Below are 16,721 nucleotides of genomic sequence, written 5' to 3'. Positions count from 1 at the left end.
CAATCGATCAATCAACAATATGCATCTTGCGCATCTTCCCCAAAACAAGAATAAAGAGAAAAAGCGGCAAAGCAACGCTTGAAGTACGAAAAAGAAATTCACCAATCCTTATAAAAAAATTTGAGACAAGCGCGCAGGCTAAAAGTACACCGAACCATTTCTGAAACTGCGTCACAACGATCGTCAATCCTTCAAGAACCAAAGGGCAAGCGGGGAACGAACCAATATGATGTTTTTTGCGCATAAGTAAATCTATTCACGAACGATCTAAATGTATACCGATTACGTGCTTTATGACATAGACATATAATATTGTATTCCTTCTTCATGGTGGATGCGTGTATTGTCTTATCTATAACGGCTACTTTTTCACGGTTTAATGGAACCGCTTTCACACAGTGGAAACCCGGTGTCACGCACGTGCCCATTGTCCAGAGATATTACGAGAGCTTTCCGGTCAACTGGTCAATGGAGAAATGCATTAGTTTTTAGACGTTACGCCATCGGTCCCACTAACAAAGCTGTCTCTTTAAAAACAGCGAAAATGAGCAACCCGTGTAACACTCTGGATTCCCACAAGCATGCATCACTGGCTTATAAAACAAGTTTATTCGTACAGTATCGTTACTTGAAAAAAATGATGAAAAAAAATTTTAAGAACCAAATATTGCAAAAATAGAAAATACAACTTTCTAATGGCAAACTGACAGAATCAAAATGTGCATCGTACACACCTCCTCCAGAAAAACGAAGATTATTAAAGAAAACGCTGGTAAAGTCTATACGAAATAAAAATAAAAACGAAAATCAGCACACTGTTCACGCCTTGAATTTGACAAAAGGTTGCAGGACTGGCTAAAATATTAAGTTTAATTATGATAGCAGTGTAAATTGAGAAAATTAGTCGAATAGAAATTGGAACAACCGAAAAATAAAAAAATGAAAAGGCGAACGTTACAAAAAAAACAGACAAAACCAGTAGTTTGTATCTTGCCATATCGTGGAAAAACTGGTGATTACACAAAAAAGAGCGCAAAAGAACATATCAAATAAAAGTAACAATTGCGAAAATCGACCAATTCTGCCATTCCCGCAACATCTGCGGTAAAATACATAATATAGGATGTAAAAGCACCAAATCACGAAAGGGCGCGGGCACGTGACCATCCTGGCAGGGCAGGATGGCCATCGCGTGTCATGGAGGGACAAGGTGCATGGTGTGGCAGAGGTCCGCAGCTGCAATTGATGCCCACCAGTGGGGTGTCCCAACGTAGTTCCTCAGGACCTCAATAAAAGTTTTTGTGTGGGTCTATTGGCGAAAAGATACAAAAAAGCTTCAAACCACGTAATATCCCAAGGTCCTTGGCAACCTCAAGCAAATCTCCCTGTAAAGAACTAATTCAACTAAGCGGCATACGAATGCTACGCAATATTAGACAATTCCTTGAACCACTGATGATTTCTTGCCACATCCTTGTGCTAGATGAACTGTAGACAATGGGCTGTCTGTTGTCTTAACTGATGTTATCGCGTAGTTTTCAAAGCTCAAGTGCTTTGGTTTGAGGTCAAGCACTGGAGCGGCGAAGCGAAGTAGCTACCACCTTCCCCAAGCGGTCAAACAGCATACGTCGCTTTTAAACTTGCACACACATCTCACACCAGCTGTCAGAGTGAGCACACGAGGTGTTAACGTGCGTGGGCGTTAGCTAGGGACACGAAAGGCTGCCTTCTCTTCTCTTCACAAACTTTCTGCGTTGGCTAGGGATGTACATTGGTTCTTCCCGGTGGGGATCAATCAAGTCCCTTTTTAATTCTCGTTGGCTTGATTCGCAAATACCTTGCTGCAAATGCAAGAGCTTGCGCTACAAGGCTGAAAGTTTATGCTATATGGTGACAAGCTCACAGCGCCGAGCTCTTAGAATTTAGTGAAAGGCAGAAAGATGTGGTTGATCAAAAAGTTTTGTAAAGATCAAAAATTTGTTCTGGACACAAGTCGTCGGTGCGCATAAATTACGAGACGTATCACAAAGGCACCTCACAGTGACAATCGGCGCTGTTATTACGTTTAATTGACTCGTTTATTAAGGTTTTTAACGCGTGGCAACTACACTGGTTATGAAGTGCTCTGGAGTAATTTAAACTCATGCGGATCGTTAACGTGTCCCAAAATCTGGTAGATTTGGACATTTTGCTTATCGCCTCTATCATACAAGCAGCTGTGGTGGCTGGGAATGGTACCCGCGCCTATGGGCCCAGCAGCACAACGCCTCATCCAGTGAGGCAACGCAGCGAGTGTTTGTAATTGCGGTAAAAACATGCGCCATAAAACATTTCGTCAATCTTAGTATAAAAAAGGTCATTGCGGTAGTCAGATGTAAACAAGAACAAAAAAACATTGTCCCTCAAATGCTTTGCTTTGTTGGTGAAACTATAACTCTTTTCCCTTCAGTGGCGGATGGAGTCAAATACACACTGAAGCACTGGGAGATAGGAGAAAACTGCGCAATTTTTTCTGTACAAACAACCATTTCAGGTAAAAGTAAAACAAACACTTCTTTGTTTTCCTTCTTCATAGTACACATGCTGTATTCTTAAATATTTTTATAAAAATATTCATAAATAGTATTTCTTTAAATTATGATAGTATGTGACTTAGACAGGCAATGTGTAGTGCCTTGTATATAAGACTATGTGGATTAGATTTATGCTCGATTTATGTCGGGCATCCGCACGCGGTAGGCCATTAAGGGCGGGTGTACAACAAGCCTTGGTAAACGTGAAAAATGAACAACCGATCGGTTAATACCTCTCCCATATTAAAATTTGCGGAGCGGCCTGCCTCACAGCCAAGATTAACTTTAAAACAATTAGCTACTCGCACACAGTTTTTCGCTCAGTAAAATTCGCATGTGACACCTGAGTTCACCGGAGGCCGTGTTATCACATTTCGATGTATTTATTTTTCCGACATTCGCTTTCAAGTATGTGAAAAATAAGCTAACATTTTAAGTGAAAGCTTGAAGGAATCATCAAAGTGATGCTCTTTAATGGTGTTATTGTTATCCCTTAGCAATGCTGTCGTGTATAAACACACGCGGATTCCAAAAGTATGTACCTTTGTAAAAAATCATTACCGCTTTATAAATAATCGCATAGCCAGGTCGAAGGCTGCTCTAAACAGCCCCTTAGGGTTCGAAGCCAGAATTTTTCGGGTGTAACAAAACAGACAAATAATCTCCGGAGACCTAAAGGGCGCAGAGCACCGCACTTCAGTGCAGAAGGAGGTTGCAAGCCGCGGGCAGATTATACAAAAGTATATAACATCTATGATAGTTTTATTTGAGGCACCATGCTTTGGGCTGGAAACGTTATCGGTGAAACTTTGATGAATATCTCGCATACAGTACGCTTAGAAACATATAGGGAAACACTTGATGAGTACATAAGATTTGCCCAAAGCCGCTGTTCAGAAATATATTTAGATTGATGTAGCAGTATACTCAACGCTTTCTGCTCCGACTGAGTTTGTAATATTTTTACAAATCTTCCAGCAAATCTACCGCAAATTTCAGAAAGGTACCTTAAACGCGATCTTACAACAACACCGTTTACGTGATGTCAGAGCCTCAACTCTGCAGGCATTTTATCATCCCAGACAGCACATAAGATATAAAACCAAGTATATAGCCTTTAATTACAGAAATTTTAAAATCGCTTTCAAACTTTCCGCGGCACTGTCACCTTCGCAAGCTGTGTCGGGCAAACTATGGGTGGCGCGACACGGCCAATTTATAAAACAGAGCTGAAATAGGTCAGCATGGGATATCTGCTGACAGTCCCGTAAGAATGCTAGTGATGCCACTACTGAGAAGCCGCAGAGCCTATCTCAAAACCGCTACAATACCAGAAATCTTTCACCTTTTGGGCTGCATTGTAAAAAAATGATGCGGGCGCTGATGGTTAGCCAGGTATCGTACAGAATGCCACACGTGAAACCGACTCGCACTGATTAAGGGAGCATATCACTGCAGCATGCATGGCAACTTTCTACCTCCAACTTTTTATTGTCAGTACAAGGGTCTCTACATTGTGTCATAGAGTAGCTTTGAAGAAATAATGCAGATTTTCTTCTTGCAAAAAACGAACGTCTGAGAAAAAGCAATATTCGGACCAATCACACTACGAAATACAGGCTCCAATTCACAGAAACAAAACATTTTGACACCAGAATGCAGTTGTCACCAATCCAGCGCCGTTCTATAAACCCCTCCCCCTAAAAAACATATACCCGAACTCCAGCAAGTACACACGATAAGCCAGTATGGAATTCCTTCCAGGAAAGCTCTAAACTTATGAAAACGCAGTATAAGCCGGAACCGGGACGTTCCAAAGTACGACGGCAATCATTTGAGTAATATTCTACCGCTCAATTAAAATCGCTGCGAAATCATTGGCTTCATACACGCAGGAAGGGCAAAAAGTCTGACCCATCCTTGCGGCGGTACGCCTAGCGGAACTATCGAATATATGCTTATTCATCATTACAGCCGCCCGAAAAGTCATGATTGTTTCGGCCGCAGGCCGAACACCTAAACGTTTGAGGAGGTTCTTCTTCTCGCAATGATAAAACATATCAGATTACAACCGGATTCAAGAGGCTGGAAAAAGGCGGGGGAGCTTGCCGAGGCATGCGGAAACTCGTCTACCTTGCTCCGTGTTTACCCCTATTATCACAGTCCCCTCCCTAGAAAAAAATTGTATCCTCATTCCGTGCACACAAGAACACCACCCTTCCCGGTGCCACGTGGGGATTTCAATTACAAAAAATGGCAAATCCTGTGCAGGATATAAACCGACATATATACCCACAGATCTAGATGTACAAAGATGAACTATAGATAAAGGATATCTAGATAGCCGATTTGCCCAACAGCTTTGCTGTTAGAAGTTGTCTCTCTGAAAGTGTTTCTTCAGAGCCGAAACGTCGATGTCCTCTGCAACTTCTTTGAGGGTGTTGGAGGTGCTAGAAATATAGTTATCTTCACTCAGCTATCCATGAACAGCTGGAAAGGGGCGGTCAGCGCAAGCGCTTCATTGTGTTGAACTTAAAATTAGGAGGGAATAGTTACAGCCATTGTATGAATTTCGGGAAAGGTGGGTCGGCACTCTTGACACTGCTTTGGCTATCCGGTGTTGGGTCTATATTCCACCTCTGACGACGCAAGATAAGTTGAGGCACGTATTTGTTAATCTCCTTAAGGGAAATAGGGAATTATGAGAATATCCTCGGTAAATGAAAACTGGCCTTGTGACCAAGGGTTGTCAGCTTTAAGAGGTCATATTCAAGCTATAACAATAGTGCATTACGCTAAATTTCTGCCACAACTGGTCTTGAATGCCCCGAAGTCGGTATACCTGCAGCTTATTACAGTGTCCTAAGAGCGCTCCGTTCAGCCTCATCTTTTAAGCAGGGGGGGGGGGGTGATCTGCATGCCTTTTCCTGGCTGTAGGGCAACGCAGAGCTGTTACGAACCTAGCTTTTGTGGCCACGAAACCTGGTGGTGGGTTCTAGGCCGGTAGTTACACTGGGAGGCAGAAGCGGTGTTTCGGCCTTTCACGTCACGATACCACGCAAGCACTCATGTACGTGGCTATGAAAGGGAGATAAAATGAACCATAAAATCTTGCGTCGAAAGCAGTGGCCATGCGTCAAAAGCCAGTTCGTAAAATGCGAGCGTTGTCGTCCTACAGGATAACAAAACAGTCAAACTGCCATACTGTCGCCGAATATCCCGGGTAAACGAATTTCCTCTTGTGGGCATCGCCTACCCAGGATATTTACGTATTTACATGATGAGAGGAGCGATTACCCAGCGGCCATAATGCATCCTGTGCTGGCTGCCCCGACTACAGCTTCGTCGTCGTCGATCTACGGGGCCATACGGCATGCCTAACTTCCCCCTTCTTCGTCATCTCGTGAAATTTCTCCCACGTGAAACGCGGCCATCTCGGTACAGTCCAAGTAAATATTTAGGTGCGGTGGCAATGCGAATTAGAGATTAAAGGAGTGTAAAAGTTGTGCCCCCAATTCGGTGAGCATCGTCCCCAGGACAGCGATAACCACCGATGCAGCTTAGCAGAGTAGAAAGCCTATCAGTGAGGTAGACAGCTGAGCAATGTATCGGCATCGTCATCTTGCAGGGTCGCGGCTGGTCACGTGGGAAGGCATCGGCTGCTCGTAGGCTGGGGAAACGACGGTGGGGATGACCACGTTCATGACTCGCCGGAGCTCAGGCTGGCCGATGTGATCGAAGAGGCACCCTTGTTGCCTTAAGGTCCAACGCAAGGGGAGATCCAAAGAGTCGGAAGATCCAATCAGTCGCGTAATCAGCGAGTTGAAACATCCGCCAAGACAGAGGACACAATCGAGCCTTAATTATCATAGAGATAAAAAGCACCTTAAGGTCCAACGCAAGGGGAGATCCAAAGAGTCGGAAGATCCAATCAGTCGCGTAATCAGCGAGTTGAAACATCCGCCAAGAGAGAGGACACAATCGAGCCTGAATTATCATAGAGATAAAAAGCACACGGAGACAAAAGGTTTAACAGTAACAGAGATCTAGTGTACTCACTTGGATTAAGCGGATAGTGATGGGTATAAAGCGGATAGGATAAAGCGGATAGTGATAGTAGTGATGATAGTGGCTCAAAATTTACCGCACAAAATATAAATGAGCCTTTTGACAATTTTGTTAGTTTTTGCATACAGCACTCGTTTAAGCGTCAGTGTAACCTGTTGCAACGAGGGGTTGTGCAGCAATGTTATCGTCAATTTGAGCAGTATCGTTTGTTACCAAAACGGACAATTAGGTTTAGTTTTCAGTGCTATAACTCGTCAGGGCCCCATCTTTTCGGTTTCTCAGACACAGTTTTGTCGTATCAATTAATACACGGAAGAATGGCGTCCATAAACTACACCATTTAAAGCCCGTTGGCTAGGAATACAAATTTCTTGCACTTGTCATTTTTTTTGCAAACAACGCGTTAGGTAGACAACCGAGTTAACCGCCGCACCACCACAAGGTGCTTCAAGATATGCTTCACCGGAATAGGTTTGACGGGAATAAGCTTGCAGACAAAAGCAGGTCGACAAATATCATAAGAAATTATTGAATATCTGGAGCATCAGCATCAAGCGCAGTCACTCTATCGCTCTGTCGTTTCAAGTAAAGCTGCTCAGCATGGTGCAGTTGTAGTCTGTTGTATGTGCGGAAGGTGCAAAGTGGTCTTGGGATATCAAATGTTTACACAGGGGTAAAATTGAGTCCAAACTTGGAATTTCCGAGTAAACGACATAAGGCTTTGGCGACAGTGGTAGGGAGGGGGTAGAGAATTGGCTCCTTTATGGCGCCTAATTGATATTCTATCCGCCTTACAGACGAAACAGATGAACGTTTGTGCTCACGTACAGTATCATTCTCATAATCGAATTTTTACTTGAAGGAAAAAGCTGCTTTTGGTGCCAAAAAGCAAGCCAAAACTTTTTACTCCGTAGCGCTGTACCTTATTTATGCACTGATCTGCCATAGGATACAGAAAAAAATGGTTTAAAGAGAAATTGTTACACGAATACATTCGTTATATCAAAGTTTGCAAAGGCAACAATGCCGTTGCACTATTCTGACCCTCAGGCCGAAGGGTCACGCCAATCCCACACTTCTTGAGTTTTGCAGAATCATTGAACTGCTTGGTGAAAGTGGAGCCCATGAAGAGTCCAATGACCGTTATGTACGCCACAAAGAATAAAGGGTGGGAATTTCACCAACACTCCACTAAGCCGTATTCAACCACTCTCTTCAATTTGGGTTTGGGTTTGCATACTGTAGTCGGGCTTAAACAAACTTGATTTCGTCGTTTATCCTGGTGCTAACTCATTGTTTTAAATATAAAGACAAAGTAGAAGCCACCAGCGACGCCGACGATGGCTGCAATATCTCTGGGAGTTACGCCAAATGGCGCGAGCTCATTCCGCGATGTTATGAATGATGACCAAGATTCGCAAGTTGATTGGTACGCAACTGCGTTTGTGAAATCGTTTTTTATGAAAAACTTTCGTGTATTGGCAACAAGTATAACTTTCGGAATTTATCATTTGTTATTTAAGATTTAGGCAGTGGTTCGAATTAGTTCGGTTTCGGTTCCGCCGTGCAACACGCCCTTGGCCTATGAATTTGAAGGGACGAGGACACTGCCACTCCCAAGCAGTGACTCCGTCCTAACAGAGACGACAATAAAGTTTTTATTCATCATCATCATGCGTGATCTTGCACTAGCCGCACTTAGCGAATTGCAATGACCCGCTATTCCCATGTTGATGACTGCAGAAATAGACCGGATAAACCTTCTAGCCCGAATTGTAGCGAGGCAGTATCGTGCCAAATAATTGAGCTATGCTTTTGTGGCTTCGTTGCAGTGAAGGTGTAAGCTGCATATGCCTGTACGACTGGTAGGCTTGTAGACAATCTAAACCCAATTAAAAGCGAAGGTAGTCGATGCAATAAAGGAAACGAAATCAACTGAAGATTCTATGATTAACCCTAAAACTTTGGTGCCAAAAGCAATTGTCGCAGGGTGAAATAGCAGACCGGTGATACGGCCTGAAGGAATGCAGTAGCTGCTCATTGGATGTTTGCGGGGATTAGGGGTAGGCGTAACACAGAAACAGTATTCACGGAACGCCAATCTTAGCAGATCGCAGTACTGCAATCCAAGAAATCAATAGAAATGGTCGACATAACGGGGGGGGGGGGGACGTGACACATACATTTGTTGTTTGTATAAGCCTCGTGGCATGTTCTCGTTCCCCAATCCGATGAAGCGCAACACGGGTGGCGTAGCACTCCGTGGGTTTAAAATAGCACTCCATGGGAATTGTTTTCAGATTGGACGACGGGGCGTTTAGTGTAAAGACGCCTTTTACTACGCGGTGCATACTACGGGGAAAAGACGTGTAGGTGATCTGCTAAGTTGCGGGAGAAACATCCCGCGGCTCACTATCTCACTTAAACTGCAGCACTAAGTTCAGCCACCGATTCCAACTCGGGTCGACTCTCTCACAGCATGCAACGATACTTGCGAGCTAGAGGCAGTTCCAGGAGGTATGTCGGGCCCATCTCTGTAGTCAACAACATGGGAATAGTGGGTAATTACGATTCACGGACTATGGATGATGCGGGATCGCAGGTAACGTCGGAAGCCATGCACGGGTTGCACGGCAGAGCCGAAACCGACCCTTGTTTGAATAACTCCCCGAAAATAAACAAGAATCCCTACATTCTGACACTTGCATTTGTTGCCAATAGCACGACGCCTTTTTCCTGAAGGAAAGCTAGCATTTAAAAATACTCAAAGCGTATGCATGAATTTGAAATGTTAAACATCGTCAAATTGCATTGCAAGACATGCTCGCCTCACAGCAAACGTCGAGGGAAATGGGAAGGACCATGCAAAAAGAGCATCAGCTCGTAAATAATTACCCTTTTAAATACAATCACATAAACGTACCTAGAGTAGTCTAGACATGGTTTTTAGACTACATGTATTAATCTGCGCAAGTAATCTCACAAAGTTAAAAATAACTCTAGTGTTAACTTAAAGCGATACTAAAATCAAAATGTCAAACTTATATTTCTGTTCGAATTGCATAGGCCCGCTCATATAAACACTTTTCATCGCTTATCTGGCTGATAATTCAATATTTATTTTATAAAACCCGAAAGAAAAAATACCATCTGGCATTAGCCGCAGCAGCGGCCAATCACTCCACCACTGACGCTGATTTGTCTTGCGATGCGATTTCCCGATGTCTAAGATGCTAAATTATTTGCACACACTCGTCTAAGAGTGTAACTTTTTGGCAAAAGTTTACTACTATTGGCAACATGCATATGCATTCGAATGTAGTTGTGGTTTAGCTTTGCGGAGTTGTTCAAATCTGTTTTGGTTTTGTTTCTGTGCAAAAACAGGCTTCCTGTCCCACATTATCGTTTTTTGCGGGTAGCAATGTTATGTTGTCGGCTTTGGAATAGGCCAGGGAAGGCTAAACGCTTGGTTAGATAGGTAACATTCGCTACCCGAGCCGTACGCAGTAGCTGCACGCCCTCCATGCCCCAAAGACGCTCCAATGTGAGGCGGTTCACACGCAATGCCGGAGCTTGCCCGACTCGTCTTTATGTCGTAAGAGGCGCTTTTGAACCAGTCCGACAGTCGCTGGATTCGGCACGGTGCCTGCAAGCTGTTGGTGCTTTGTCAATGCCACGCCAAAAAAAACACGCCATTGCGTCAGTGTCTGCCTGCACACAGTCTTCCAACTCGCTGTTATTGCAACAAATAATGCAGCGTAAATTGGTGAATGCAGCGCAAAAACATTATCTATGCAAAAAATTTAATCATCATCATCATCATCATCATCACAGCCTATCTACGCCCACTGCAGGGCAAAGGCCTCTCCCATTATTCTCCAATTGCCTCAGTCCTGTGCCAACTGTGACCAATTTATTCCCGCAAACTTTTTGATCTCATCTGCCCATCTAACTTTCTGCCGCCCCCTGCAACGCTTGCCTTCTCTAGGGATCCACTCTGTTACCCTTATTGACCAGCGGTTATCTTGCCTTCACATTACATGCCCTGCCCACGTCCATTTCTTCTTCTTAATTTCTACTAATATTTCTTTAACACCAGTTTGCTCCCTGACCCACTCCGCTCTCTTCTTGTCCCTTAATGTTACACCTATCATTTTCCGCTGCATTGCCCGCTGAGTCGTTCTCAATTTAAGTTGAACCCTCTTAGTGAGCCTTCAAGTTTCTGCCCCGTAGGTGAGTACCGGTAAGATGCAGCTGTCGTACACTTTCTTCTTCAGCGACAATGGTAGGCTGCTATTCATTATCTGAGAATGTCTTCCATATGCCCCCACCCCATTCTGATCCTTCTGATTATCTCTGCCTCATGGTTGGGATCTGGGGTCAGAACTTGGCCTAAGTAGATATATTCGCTTACCTTTTCCACTTCCTCGCCACCTATCTCAAACCGCTGTGCTGTCCCGAGGTTATTGATCATTACTTTGGTTTTCTGCATATTAATTTTCAGGCCCACGGTTCTACTATGTTCGCCCAGTGCGGAAAGCATGCTTTGCAATTCGTCCCCCGAGTTACTTAGCAAGGCAACGTCATCAGCGAATCTGAGGTTACTGAGGTATTCTCCATTAACCCTTACTCCCACCTGTTCCCAATCCAACCTTCTGAATGCTTCTTGTAAACATGCTGTGAATAGCATTGGAGAGATTGTGTCTCCTTGTCTGACACCCTTCCTTATAGGTATTTTACTGCTCTCCCTATGGAGGATGATGGTAGAACGCTTATGCAGCGATGGCGTAGAGGTAGAACACCCGTCTCGCGTGTAGAAGGACCGTGGTTCGAATCCCGGTGCCGGACAATTCCCACCGGATTAACAAAAATTAAATACAAGCAAATAAATTTATCTGGAGAACCGAACCTGCTTACTACGATACACTACATCTAGGGCATCAGACCACACGTTCATACTACAATGGTTTTATTTACTGCTTGAAAAGTTTACAATTATTATAGAATACAAAAGTTTGAAGTTCTTCAAGAAGAAACACATCACAGTAGCTGTAACTATCCTCCGTAAAATCTCCGGCAAGCGGGCACGCGCAGCAAAAAGGTACAGCCACTTTGGTGGGTCTGCTTAGGCCGCGTAAATGACCTGCATGAAGGCAGCCTGCTCTGAAAATGGACTTCATTAGCGAGGGGGGAGTTCCACATGCCGGTTAGTTATGCTGAACGTCCACAAGATATACAAACCCATCAAAACAAATATATCATAGGGAACTCTATTGGTATATTGAAAACTCAAGAACCAGATTGTATGAGAAGTAATGTCCATGTCGCTTTTTACAGTTTGTTGCAAAAATTCCAGAAGAACACCGCATTTCAGGGCAAAACAAAGTAATTTCAGGTTGATGACACAAGCAGAAACTATCCGACCAGGAATCATTCGCGAGTCAGCGCCGTGTACGTGTTTTTCCTTCTCTGTCTTTGTCTTTTATGCGCTCTTTTCAGCATGAACATTCGCTAACTTGCCCAGTTAGCCGCCCTCATACAAGAAATAGACATTCATTTTTTTGCTAATCCATGTTTCCACTGAGAGTGTTGATATATGCCACTTAAAAACCTTTTTACGTCCCCCTTATCTCGACAAATACGCTATCACCAGCGACGGCCTTCCTTTGGCAAGAAACGAGATCGGAATGTGTCGTCAGGGCTGCTAACCGCTGCGATTGTTCTTCATGCGGAAAACTTCCCTCCCGTACAATGGTTTTACTCCTTTACAATAAATGTATTGGGTGACATTATTTACTTATTACCTATATTAACTTCGCTTACACTTCCCCTTGCTTTACTTTGCCTTTCATTTTTTACTAGCGTACCCGTCGCACGGGAATATGCAGCTAATGGCTCCAGTGAAGCGAAGTCAGCCAAGTGTCCTGAGGCTGTATAGGTAGTGCATGTGTGATAGAAAAGAGCTACATTGACTTCCCCGACTTCACCAAGCTTTATACAGCCCACAAACTAACAAAATAAAGCCACATTCTCCCGGGCTCAAAAGTGGTCGTGGCTTAGTTTTATTTGAGGGAACGAATTCCGACTACTCGCTGGCATCCGGCCGACGGACTGTCGGAGGGTCGGTGAGCCGCGCAGTAGACGCAGTCAAGCTTAGCCTGAAAGAGTAAGTGCCATAAGAAACGTAGTAAATATCGGCAAGGAGGATGCGGAGATGGGAAGAGCCCTTTTGAATTCATTTTTCTAATAAAAAACATGCAGCCCTCCGTCTGGGTCTATCTAGCTTATTAGTTAGCTCCATCGTGAGGGTGGCGTTTTTGTCGGCTTTTGCACTACAGGCACGCTCCCGAACTCTATTCTTGACGGATTGCGGAGCGCAGATCTTTGCACGAAGTGATGTGTGCGCAGCTCACCCATGGTGAGGTATATGAAGCTGCCTTGCTTCTTTTAATCGCACATGCCGACCGGCCTTCACTTGGAGTTTTGCCCCGGGAAGGCGTCCGCCTCCTCTATGAAGTCTCCAACCTGGATCCGGAGAGGTGCTTAGAGTTGCTCCTTCCCTCTCTATCGCTGCGACTCACTGATAAGCGAGAGTGGCGGAAGTGCGAAGTATTACCACAGATTCCAGGGGAGAAAGAGTGGTTCTGTCAGGCGGACTGCTGCTGTTTGCGCTGAGGCTCTTTACAATTCGCTGGTGGCAGGTTCCGTTTATTGCAAGACTTGTCCGCCGTGTGGTGAGTGCGCCCGAACAGCATCCACATTGCGTGGCACTCATACCGATCCGTTGGTAAAGCGAGTCCCCATTTTCCGCACCTGGGCGTCCGAGGCGATAGGGGCACACGTCTTCTCTGTGACCAGTCTCGTTGCATTTGTGGCAATACGGTACCGTTCTTGTAGATGTAGCACCGGAAGTGGATACCACAGTAGTAGACATCATAGGACAGGAGTTTGACCCAGTTTTAAGTGCGAATGCACTTTATAAGTGACCCTGAATTCCGGTGACCGCCGTCCGTCCCCGTAGCAACAGCTGCAGGTGCGCGCGCTGCTCGTCTTCCTTGGCAGCGGGGGAGATGGGCGCGCGCTGCCTGGCCGCTGACATGGCACATACCCACGTGGGGGATTGGCCAGGAATCTCCTCGTCTTCCTTGGCAACGGGGGGAGATGGGCGCGCGCTGCCTGGCCGCTGACATGGCACATACCCACGTGGGGGATTGGCCAGGAATCGGGCGTGAGAAGGGCTAATGCACCCGCTTAAAGGAGTACTGACACGAAATTTCAAAGCTGAGATCCGCTCTAGCAATCAAGTACAACGACAACACAAATAGGTGTCTGTGCATGGCACATACCCTCGTGGGGGATTGGCCAGGAATCGGGCGTGAGAAGGGCTAATGCACCCGCTTAAAGGAGTACTGACACGAAATTTCAAAGCTGAGATCCGCTCTAGCAATCAAGTACAACGACATCACAAATAGGTGTCTGTGAATAAATGCATCTTTCTTTCTTTGTAGTTGTGTGTGTGTGTGATCTCTCTTTCGCGAACATTACCGAACCGCGCAAATTCAACTCCTGCATTCGCACTTTCACATTCTTCCCCTCGGGGAAATGCGGGGAAATTTTTTGATCACCAGTGTGTCCGTTTTTCCAAGTGTTCTGCATGTTACAACTTCATTAGCTGTATCCTCGATGCGCTTTAGGACTGTGTCGGGAGTTGTATCAAGGTCCATGATATAAATGAGCTCTTTGGACGAGTTGTCAGGAGATGGAGCATGTGACACAACCTCGTAGGAGTTCGCATCAATTGTTAAGGAGCAGTTGGCGCCTCTGTGTATAAATTCCGCCATTTCAGTGGCTAATGAGAAATCCCTTCAGGCTTCTGTAAGTGCGTAACTGCTGCCGAGACATGCTGGAAGCCCAGAAGGGTGTGGCTCCTGTATCGTCACTGTTAATTTCTCTCCATGCAGCAAACCAGTTACGTTTTGCTCTCGGCTTTGTCGCGAACGCCCAGGCAGCATTTCTGATAACTGCTCGTACCTCCCGCTGCTTCTACATGACGGCGGCGACATAGCTCTATGCTGAGATGCCGTCGCCGATGTAACAACTTCCACTACAAGAAAGTATTGGGAAGGGGAAAGGTTTCGGGGTGTTGGTTCATAGGCACACAGAAAACAAGCGCTGGAAAAAACCGCGCTTGTTTTCTGTGAGAAAATATTGGGGCTGTAAATTCCCGTTTCTGTGCTCTCACTTATGTTATACACCTTATTCTTTATTATTACGTAGTTTTCTGCAAACATGCGTTTTATTTGCGGTGATATCGAGAAGTTTTAATGCGGAACGGTTTGTAGCAACTATGTTCTACAAGGCATGTTAATGTACCAGGTCATTTGTTTCAGAAATGAACCTAATATTACCTACACAATCTTTCAGTGTACATACTTCGGAGTCCACATAATACAGTAAAAGAAACAATCTGTCCTAATTTTCATATAACATTTCGGAAAGTATTATACGGCACGCGTTTTCCACAATGATGCTAAAAAGGAGCCGGCACAACCTAGAGTAAAAGTTATTGAAGATGTCAGTAAGTCTAAAAAAGAAAACCAACTTGTTGCGTTATACGTAGGACTTTTATCATATTAGATATTCGGCCTATTTCAGAAATTGATTAAGAATTGCTGCAAAAATTCTCTATACCTCTTTTTTAGCTTTGCTTATATACGTGCCCAACTTTTGTTCACTTAACAGACAAACCTGTGTGTGAAATGCACGTAGGGAAGGACATGGTTCGACAAGAATTGACCAAATGCAAACGCCGTTACTTCGGAGAATGTTCCACTGAGGTACGCCAGGTATTCGACGAGAAATGTCTGAAGAAGGAGCATAACAGCACTTAAATTGCAAATCAATAACTGTTGTATAATGCTTCTTTTTAAGCATGTAAGCAAAAATAAAATAATAAAAATAAAAGTGTGTTTTCATGGCAGTTCCCTTATTACAAGAGCGAAAATTGAGGCACTGGTGCAGCAAGTGTTTGTTATAGTATTCTACAGTTCGGGAGCAGAACTTCGACAAAATCTATGACAATTATTCTTTTTCAGCAGCAAAGTTTGATGAAAAGGTGCGCTCTCGGTTCTTGCGGAATTGTGTTCAAGTTTTAGAAATTTAAAGATGGTTTTCGGCCGAGCAGAGAATCCAGCAGTGATCTCTGTTTTTATTCTTTAATGTCAAGAATGGTTCAGAAACCAGAAGTGCTGAAAAGAAAATATTGAACATTTGGTGTAAGAAACGAAGGTTTTAAATAAACTTCCCCGAGACGAGCATTAATTGAGCGCCAACAGAAGCCGCTGGTTTGACTGCTTCAGCCTGCCTCCTCCCACTAAAACAGGAGGGTTTCGTTTTAACCTCCTACATTAGATATTGTCCAAGAATAAAATCAGTGGTGGTTTAATGAATGTAAAATTCGTCCTATTTTTTCCAATGAGCGAGTGCAGAAAACTCCCAAATTCCAAACAAGCGAATTTGACAATTAAAAACACGCATGTACCCGCACCAGCGTGTCACCTGGCTGGGTAATATACCAACGAGTATAACATATAATGAGGTATTTAAAATTAGCTCCGAGTTAAATTATACAAAAATAAAAATATCTACTTCGAGTTACTGTAAGGTTTTTACCAGAGGTTATGAAAAATGGCTGGCACTTGTATTTTATCGTAACTTTATAACCTTCAAAAAAAAGTGCACGACGTTGCTGACCTCAGAGCATTAGCAACCCCCAGGAAGTTTCATCTCAATAGGTGTCATGGATACTCTCCGGCACTTCGATTTTATGAAACGTATCCCAAAAATAATTTTACCGCTATCCTGATCTTGACCGCGGTGACTTTTTTTTACAGATGGTAGCGAAAAGCGAAAACGCCTCTTTGTTGATTTTATGCGCACGTCAAACATCCCCAGGTGGTCATAGTTAACCCGTAGACGTTCACTAAGGTGCTCCTCATGTCCTAAAGATCGCTTTAGCGCGTTATATTCCCGAAATTTGAGTTCTGGACGAAACTTGTATACATTTAGTGGCCTCCAACG

The 16,721-nt window shown here is 44.2% G+C and overlaps 1 long non-coding RNA gene across 1 annotated transcript in view; it reads left to right on the top strand.

Annotated features, from left to right (window-relative positions):
- Nucleotides 1–15,575, top strand: part of LOC144153644 (uncharacterized) — a 76,007-nt gene extending 60,432 nt beyond the window's left edge. Inside the window, exons 4-5 of the long non-coding RNA XR_013319345.1 lie at nt 2,450–2,533; nt 15,384–15,575. This is a non-coding gene — a long non-coding RNA (uncharacterized LOC144153644). The remainder of the gene's footprint in view (nt 1–2,449; nt 2,534–15,383) is intronic.
- The last annotated feature ends 1,146 nt before the right edge of the window (nt 15,576–16,721 follow it).

This window comes from Haemaphysalis longicornis, unplaced genomic scaffold (genome assembly GCF_048455015.1).
Source record: "Haemaphysalis longicornis isolate Haplotype H1 unplaced genomic scaffold, Haemaphysalis longicornis Haplotype H1 scaffold_9, whole genome shotgun sequence".
In the NCBI taxonomy this organism is placed as follows: domain Eukaryota; kingdom Metazoa; phylum Arthropoda; class Arachnida; order Ixodida; family Ixodidae; genus Haemaphysalis; species Haemaphysalis longicornis.
This window is presented reverse-complemented; position numbering and strand designations above follow the sequence as displayed.